The 9,770-nt window shown below is 31.6% G+C and overlaps 1 long non-coding RNA gene across 1 annotated transcript; it reads left to right on the top strand.

Moving 5' to 3' along the window:
- The first annotated feature begins 3,241 nt into the window (after window positions 1–3,241).
- Window positions 3,242–3,941, top strand: LOC147942124 (uncharacterized). Its single transcript, XR_015560215.1, has 2 exons — window positions 3,242–3,625; window positions 3,711–3,941. It is a non-coding gene; the product is annotated as an uncharacterized LOC147942124 (long non-coding RNA).
- Window positions 3,942–9,770: the final 5,829 nt, after the last annotated feature.

Here is a 9,770-nt window from a genome sequence, read left to right as displayed (position 1 = left end):
TATATTGCTACACTGGTGAGATTTGGATAATGAATAAATCTCACCAATTCTTTATTGATATACTTTTTTTTCTTCTTTTTACGGTGATTTCATTACTCAAATTCATCAAATATTACAACTTTGATTTCACGTGTGAAGAGAACTGATCGAAAACAACCATTAAAAAGTAAAAACCAAACGGTTTCGTTATACTTGAACAAAAAATCATTTGGTTAAAACAAAAAAATAACTAGTTTATTTCTATCTTCTTCGATCTCTATCCATTTTTCTTCTTAAGTCATACATTTACAAGTCTTCTGATGTTTGTTGACATTTTTTTTTATTGAACTTTTATGAATAAGATTAAGTGTATATCATTTTGTCATATGAAAAAAAAAATTTGGCCATTAATTTCTGATTTGCTTTAAGCATCAAATACTCTCAAGCGGGCACTGGCTACAACAGACCGTAATCATGAAGAAATGGCTGACGAGCCATAAATATTTCTTGAATAAGAGCTTTTACAAATTATGTATGATAAGATTATATAAGAACAAATTATGTATGTATGTATGATTATATTATATTGCTACGATACCATGGTTTGAGATGTGTTTGGATAATGGATAGAAGTGAACTCACCAATTATTTATTGTGTATCCCTACTATATTATTTCTGAAGTCCAAAAGAGGCCTATTAATAGACTTATGTAACAAATGTTTATCGAGAAAGCCTACAAAACAACATAAACATACATATTGACAAAAAAAAATTGATATACATAAACAAATTTTTTTTACGTATGATGGAAAAATAACAATATACAGTAGTCAGATTCAGCATATTATATGATATAACAACAAATTTAGATGTCAAAACAGAATTTACAATAGTATCTTATATAACAAATAAGTGTTCCTCCAAATATTTTCAACCAGAAAGTGACAAATGTCACTAAATTAAAACCATTCATTTTATGCCTACAGACTTTTAAATAGGCCTTAAAAACAATTCATTTGACTCCTATGATCATCTCTAGCCACAACAACAATCATGGAAAAATCATGAAAAATAACTGACGATCCGTCAATTGGCAATTACACTTATAAAATAGAAATCTGTGAGCCTTTTGGGAGGTAATTACGGGAAAAGACAAGCAAATATGAACTTACAATCTTGTGGTGAAGAGTGAGGAATCAGCTATTCATTTAGCATAAGTAAATCCTCATAAGACTCGAATAAATCATCTATAAATGCAAGGATGAAAGTAAAACATATATGGGGGAAATTCAAATCAAGATTAAAACTCAATTACATGCATTCAAAACAAAATTAAGTCAAACTATTTAGGTCATGTTTTCTCCACCATGTTCATGGTTGACCAACCAATTAATACACTTGAATGTGAATTACCATAAATAACATATATTGAATTTGTTATCAACACCTCTAAATATTTTACACAACAATACTATTAAATTGTTTTGCAATCTCATTTTAGTACTGTAACATCCACAAACCGGATTCCCGAATCGGGAGGTGCATCCGTTGATGCAATGTCTGTTTTCACGAGCCGAGTTAAGTTAAACACTCGTTTTGTTGCATTTTTTTTTTTGACAAAACCCTAAGGTCGGGCATTTAAGGAGAAGTTAGTGGGGTTTGGCCGCTTTCGGAGAGAACTTAGAGAAATAAGCTGTTCTTGAGAGAGTTTGGATTTAGAGCCTTTTCCTGAGAGATCTTGTCGGTGGAGTGGAGATATGTAGCTGTGTTCATGTTAGGAGATTGCTAGGAGTGTATATTCGTTGGTTTTAGAGTCAGAGTCTTTGGCAAAAGTGAGTGCATGACCATGGTTTATCTAAGCTTGAGATTACTTTGATTTTCGTGTTTATGTGTTATGTGATAGATTCCTTGGCTTGTTAGAATGTTTTTCAGTCACATGGGGCTTTGTGTGGCTTGTTGGTGGCATTGGATCGAGTTTGATGTGTTTAACAACGAAGATCTGACGAGGAATTTTGGGGAAGACGATGCTCGGCAGGTGCGTCGACCGATGCACTATGTGCGTCGATTGATGCATTATGTATGGTTGTTGATGCACTATGTGCATGATCAATGTAGTGCGAGAACGGCACGATAAGACCTTGGAGCATCGGTCGATGCCATTTGGAAGTATCAATCGATGCAATTAGGGATTTCAATAATTGTCGAGCATGCATTGGTCGACACAGTATTGGTGTCGGTCGATGCAGTCGAGTCATGCATCGGTTGATGCAGGCTTGGTGTCGGTCGATGCAACACCAATCAGCGTTGGTTGATGCAGTGGTTTGGTTTCGGTCGATGCAGTTTCCTGGATTGTTTGTTGATTGTTGTTTGATGGTTGGAGATTCTCAATTGCTTGTGTTTATAGCCCAGTAGATGGGAGGATTGCCTCACTGAGTGTTTATCAAATACTCATGCATCTCAATTTGTGTTTGTGGTGCAGGTAAAGGCAAAGTGTGATCGTAGAATCAAGGCGATGAAGAGGAGGATGTTCTAGGGACTCGATTGGTTGTCGTCTGGCATTGCTAGGTTGCATGAGTTGGGTCATTAGAACATTGCTAGGTTGGTGCTTCTATCTTTTCCTGATGTTTGGTTATTGGAGTTATTATACTTTGATTATTGGTTATATGGTTATTGGATATTTATTGGTTTATTGTTATGGTATATGTTATCCGCTGTTGTGTGTTTGTGGTTAAATGGCTAGTGGGTATAGGACCACTAACTGTAGAGTATTTATTTATTTATTATTATTATTATTATTATTATTATTATTATTATTATTATTATTATTATTATTTATTATTTTTTTTAAAAAACGGGTCGGGTCGTTTCAGCCCGTCCTGGTCGCCGGAAGTGATGGTAGAGAGGGATGGTAGAAGATAATAATAAAGGGTTAATCTTGTAGTTATTATATAAAATAAATACTATATCACCTTTTTATGGTTAGTATAACTACTCAATGAATTACAAAGCTTTTTAGGGTTATAAAATGTAATTCCCCATTCTATTTTCTATACAAGATGATAAAAATATGTAGAGAAAAATATATATATGTATTAATTAATGCTGCAATGATATCATTTTACAATACATTACATATGTTTTCAGTTTTCACCATTAAAATACTGATTTGGGTATATTTTATTATTTATTTCAGTTAGATTCATATATATATATATATTAAATTCTCTTAGTATATATAAGTTTGTTTTTTGTAATCATTATAAGTTTTGAGGAAACTCTTTAACAAATGTTACAATCTATTTAATATTAGATATACTTAAATATAAGTTGTGACTAAATTAGTTTATGACATACATATATCACAATCTATTTAATATTAAATATCACATATGTCATGATCTGATTAATATCAAAATTGGGCATTTGAGGGCATGTTAAGATCAAATTTGATTATAAAATACCACTTTTATATGTTGCTATGAGTACTTCTAATATTTGGATTATAATAAGATCATCATAACCCACACAAAATACATAAAAGAATTGTTAGTGAGAAAATGGCTGTGGAGGGGATTTTGATGATATGCATCTTTTTTCTAGGCTTCGTGGGTGTTGTTGTTGGCATATGCTTCCTCTGTAAAAAGTGTACGTAAATCTTATAACAAAGTTGTAATACCTAATTGATGATGTGTTAAGTGTAAATAAAGTTATATTTTTCTTTAATAATTAGGTTCCAATAAGTAAGAAGAAGCCGGCCCACCCCAGTGGCGAGGTTTAGGAGAGTCCGAAGTGAGTAAAACATAAGATACTTTGATGATATTTATAAACTTATGATTGGTTCAAAAAAAAATTTTATTTAAAATTGAACTCTTTAACTTAGTTACAATATATTAGAACTACTGATATTATATATTTGTGAGATACCATTCACTACAAGAAAACATCATGTTTTAATTAAAAATTTCCTACCAAAATCTTACTTTATTTTGACGAAAAGCAACTATCGTAGTTAGAAAGAAGATAATTTCATACGAAAATACTATGAGAATATGGTAGGAAATTTCTTACGAAAATCCTATAAATAAATTGGTCGAAGGAAAATTTCTGTAGGAAAACAGAAAGCATATAGAAGGAAAGGACGTTGAATGAATTTGGTAGGAATGTTTCTTTTAAATTTCCTTCAAAAAAATTGTTAAACTAAAGTTCGTAGGTACCCAGAAGAAATATGAAAGGAGAAGACGTAGAATGAATTTGGTAGAAAAATTCCTTAGAATATCTTTATATAAAAAAATTAAAAAATAAAATAAAAAAGCTTTGTAGTGAAAATTTGGTAGGAAAATTGGTAAAAACCCTAGATATAGAAACTCTACGCTCCAGCCTCCATCTCATTCCTTTCTATACTTCTTATTCCTTTTTATTTTTGGGTCAAAAAAATTTCCTACTCCTTTTTCCTCTTCTTTCTCTTTTTCCTTTGTTCTTCTTCGAAAACCCAACATTTTGCTCAGCTTTCTCTAATCGAAGCAACTGATCTCTTTCTCTACCTCTTCCATCTCTATTGTCTTCTTTATTGGAAAAGAAACCAAGACATCACCAACAGTTGAATCGATCCATACATCAACAACAATCAATTTAACAGACCCAAAACAGAAGCTATAGACTATGCCTAATCCGATCTACGCTGGCCGAAATAACATGAGAATCTCCATCGTTGAAGCCAGTAGTTCCAGATCTGAAGCTTTGGAGGAGCGTTAAGCGTCTCAAGCAAAACGACAAAACCTATTAATTTTTATATTTAATATTTAGTTTGTAAATAGTTGTTTTTTAGGTTTGTAATTTAGTTTAAAAATAATTGTATTTCTAATTAAATTTTAATAATTTTATTTTATATATTATTCGGATTAATAATTAATAACTTTTTATTAAAATTTGAAATCAATAGAAAAAAACTTTAATTCGTTTTATTTTTTATTAAGTTTGTAGGAAAATTATAAGACCACTTTGGTAGGAAAATAGAAAAAATGAGTTTCCTACTAATATTTTGGTAGAAAAATAGTCAAAAAACCTCCTTCCACTTTCCTTCAAAATTCTTACGAAAGATTTTTTGACGGACTTTCGTAGTAAATTTTTTTCGAATTTCCTTCAAAAATCGATTTCTTACGGACGTTTATCTCTATTTTTTTTTAAGGAAAATAGTAGAAAATAAGTGTTGCCTTCTATTTTCTTTCGTAATCTGCGATAGGAAGTTGAATGTTTTCTTGTAGTGATTAGAGTATCTAGACGGTAGTTTTTTTACAAATATGTGGATGCTATGGCGGGAATTCGTATTTCTTTGAATAAGACATATTACAAAGTATACGTGATAAGCATATGTATTGACGAAAAGTTTATGTGTGATATATTGCTACACTGGTTTAAAATGTGTTTGGATAATGAATAAATCTCACCAATTCTTTATTGATATAGTTTTTTTCTTCTTTTTACGGTGATTTCATTACTCAAATTCATCAAATATTACAACTTTGATTTCTTGTGTGAAGAGTAACTGATCGAAAACAACCATTAAAAAGTAAAAACCAAACGGTTTCGTTATACTTGAACAAAAAAATCATTCGGTAAAAACAAAAAAAAATAACTAGTTTTCTTCTATCTTCTTCAATCTCTATCCATGTCTCTTCTTTAGTCATACATTTACAAGTCTTCTGATGTTTGTTTACATTTTTTTTATTGAACTTTTATGAATAAGATTAAGTGTATATCATTTTGTCATATGAAAAAAAAAAAAATTGGCCATTAATTTTTGATTTGCTTTAATCATCAAATACTCTCAAGCGGGCAATGGCAACAACAGACCGTAATTATGAAGAAATGGCTGACGAGCCATAAATATTTCTTGAATAAGAGCTTTTACAAATTATGTATGATAAGATTATATAAGAACAAATTATGTATGTATGTATGATTATATTATATTGCTACGATACCATGGTTTGAGATGTGTTTGGATAATGGATAGAAGTGAACTCACCAATTATTTATTGTGTATCCCTACTATATTATTTCTGAAGTCCAAAAGAGGCCTATTAATAGACTAAATATGTAACAAATGTTTATTTGATCGAGAAAGCCTACAAAACAACATAAACATACATATTGACAAAAAAAAATTGATATACATAAACAAATTTTTTTTACGTATGATAGAAAAATAACAATATAGTCAGATTCAGCATATTATATGATATAACAAAAAAATTTAGATTTCAAAAAAGAATTTACAATAGTATCTTATATAACAAATAAGTGTTCCTTCAAATATTTTCAACCAGAAAGTGACAAATGTCACTAAATTAAAACCATTCATTTTAGTCCTACAGACTTTTAAATAGGCCTTAAAAACACTTCATTTGACTCCTATTGTCATCTCTAGCCACAACAACAATCATGGAAAAATCATGAAAAATAACTGACGATCCGTCAATTGGCAATTACACTTATAAAATAGAAATCTGTGAGCCTCTTGGGAGGTAATTACGGGAAAAGGCAAGCAAATATGAACTTACAATCTTATGGTGAAGAGTGAGGAATCAGCTATTCATTTAGCATAAGTAAATCCTCATAAGACTCGAATAAATCATCTATAAATGCAAGGATGAAAGTAAAACATATATGGGGGAAATTCAAATCAAGATTAAAACTCAATTACATTCATTCAAAACAAAATTAAGTCAAACTATTTGGATCATGTTTTCTCCACCATGTTCATGGTTGACCAACCAATTAATACACTTAAATGTGAATTACCATAAATAACATATATTAATTTGTTATCAACACCTCTAAATATTTAACACAACTATATTATTAAATTGTTTTGCAATCTTATTTTAGTAACTCTAACATCCACAAACCGGATTCCCGATTTGGGAGGTGCATCCGTCGATGCAAGGTCGGTTTTCACGAGCGGAGTTAAGTTAAACACTCGTTTTGTTGCACTTTTTTTTTTGAGAAAACCCTAAAGTCGGGCATTTAAGGAGAAGTTAAGTTAAACACTCGTTTTGGCCGCTTTCAAAGAGAAATTAGAGAAATAAGCTGTTCTTGAGAGAATTTGGAGGTTTAGAGCCTTTTCCTGAGAGATCTTGCCGGTGTAGTGGAGATTTGTAGCTGGGTTTGTGTTAGGAGCTTGCTAGGAGTGTGTATTCGTTGGTTTTAGAGTCAGAATCTTCTCTGGCAAAAGTGAGTGCATGACCATGGCTTATCTAAGCTTGAGATTTCTAGGATTTTCGTGTTTATGTGTTATGTGGTAGATTCCTTGGCTTGTTAGAATGTTTTTCAGTCATATGGGGCTTTGTGTGGCTTCTTTGTGGCATTGGATCGAGTTTGATGTGGTTAGGAAGAAGATCTGACGAGGAACTTTGGGGAAAACGATACTCGGCAGGTGCGTCGACCGATGCACTATGTACGTTGGTCATAGTGCATCGATCAATGTAGTGCGAGGACGGCGTGATAAGACCTTGGAGCATCGGTCGATGTCATGTGGAAGTATCGATCGATGCAATTAGGGATTTCAATAATTGTCGAGCATGCATCAGTCAATGCAGTATTGGTGTCGGTCGATGCAGTCGAGTCATGCATCGTTCGATGCAGACTTGGTGTCGGTCGATATCCCCAGTCAGCGTTGGTCGATGCAGTGGTCTGGTTTCGGTTGATACAGCTTCCTGGTTTGTTTGTTGATTGTTGTTTGATGGTTGGATATTCTCAACTGCTTGTATGTATTGCTCAATAGATGGGAGGATTGTCTCACTGAGTGTTTCTGACAATACTCATGGATCTCAATTTGTGTTTGTGGTGCAGGTAAAGGCAAAGTATGATTTTGGAATCAAGGCAATAAATATGAGGATGTTCTAGTGGCTCGGTTGTTTGTGGTCTGACTTCTGTTAGGTTGCTAGAATGGAGTCTTTAGAATGTTGTTTTGGATTGTTGGTTCCTTGGTTATGTTGAATTGATTCATTGGGTTAATTGTTATGGAATTAATAATAATTATTTGATTATTGGTTAATTCATTGGTTTAATGTTTGGTCATTCCGCTGTTTGGTTTCAATGTGGTTAGCTGGTTAGTGAGTATGATCACTAAATTATTATTATATATAAAAAACGGGGTGGATATTTTCAGTAACTAATAAATCTTTTTATGTTGAGTTTCGTCTCTCACCCATGCATTAGAAATTTGTATTTGTATTATAATCTTTCTAACTTTAATCATCTTAAATTTATAATTAACTCATTTAAACCACTAATTCTACTATCAAAACATTTTTCATATTTCTTGGGACCTTTAACTTCTAAGATTTTTTTATATGGAAAAATAATTGAATGTATTAAAAACACCATTAACTCAAATTAGTTTTGTGACGTACTTTCAATTTTGCATGACCTACACATTTGTTATCAACGAAATTCCTGTAAATAGTAAACACCTCACTAAGCACCATCAAATATCAAATCCCCCATAAAAATTAGAATTCTATAACATTATTTTCTATATAAGTGATTATGTTTCAAAGATTTTATTTATATCCCTTTTGAAGATATGGAAGCAAATGTTGGTTTTAGTTTGTAGATATTCATATTATTATGTTTACAAGAGGTTCAAGTAATTCAAATACGGGATAGCGGTAAATTTTGATTTCTGTTTTAGTTTTATCATATTATATAAGAAACTAATAAATTTTTGATTTCTTATCTTTAGTTATATTTATAACCTACTATTTTTATCTTTATATATTTTATTATATCTTTGAGCTTTTAAAAGCTCCCATATTATTCCCAAAATTTTGGCATGTGCCATTCTTTTTCAGTTTTAATGAATAATATTAATTAATAATTTTTTTACTTTTTAATTAACGATATCATTGTTTACTTCTGTTTTAACTATGGATAGAATATAGAAATATTGCTGCATAATTTTCTCTACATTGAGGTAGTATTTCTTCTTCTACATATGCAGGTTTTGATGAAGAGTAAGAGAAAACCGAGAATGAAAATGAACTTATTGATTTTTTTGGATGATGATGGTAAAAAAATCGAATTACTTCTGCTGTCCAAGTATCTATTTTTAAAGAATGGTGCATGAAAGAGAAATAAAAAAATTGCAACCAAAAGAAGGCGAATTTTCATTTTTTTTTTAAACTGAGACTAAAAGAATAGCCACAACATATGTATAAGAAAAAATCTCTTTTCATATTTTGAAGTTGTAACTGTACAAGTTATTTGTTTGTTACATATGTGTGGAGATAAAAATCATAGAAAACAGTTATAATAACCATGCAAAAATATATGCTATATATTGAAGAAACGAATAATGAAATCATACAACACTAATAAATATGACAAAACAAATTCTATAACACAAAATAAAGATAATGAGAAATCAAACTGTAACATCCGCGAATCGAATTTGTTTGCTCTCGACTCTTGGGGAACTTTAGTTTTTCTAATACTATCATATTCTAGGACTTTGTAGCTTGGGAGTATGGTTAGTATATTGACTTCAGATGACAATCCAGGGGAGCGCTGTAGGGTGGCAACCCGAGAGACGAATATTAGACTCCCTTATACATTATGGCAAGCGGGCCTAGGCCTGATGAGGAACCAATAAAAACTCAAGGTCGAGACCTATGAGTAAAGGAGAGTCCAAACCTCGAGAGTAAATAATGCATGGAACGTGAGTTTATCGCCTTGAGGTGACCTTTATGGATTGGTCGGAGGAGTGCGGGCCGTGGTGGCGGTTGCA

Source organism: Camelina sativa, chromosome 6 (genome assembly GCF_030686135.1).
Source record: "Camelina sativa cultivar CO46 ecotype springtype chromosome 6, ASM3068613v1".
NCBI lineage: Eukaryota > Viridiplantae > Streptophyta > Magnoliopsida > Brassicales > Brassicaceae > Camelina > Camelina sativa.
Note: the sequence above shows the minus strand (reverse complement) of the source record. Positions and strands in the feature narration are given on the sequence as shown.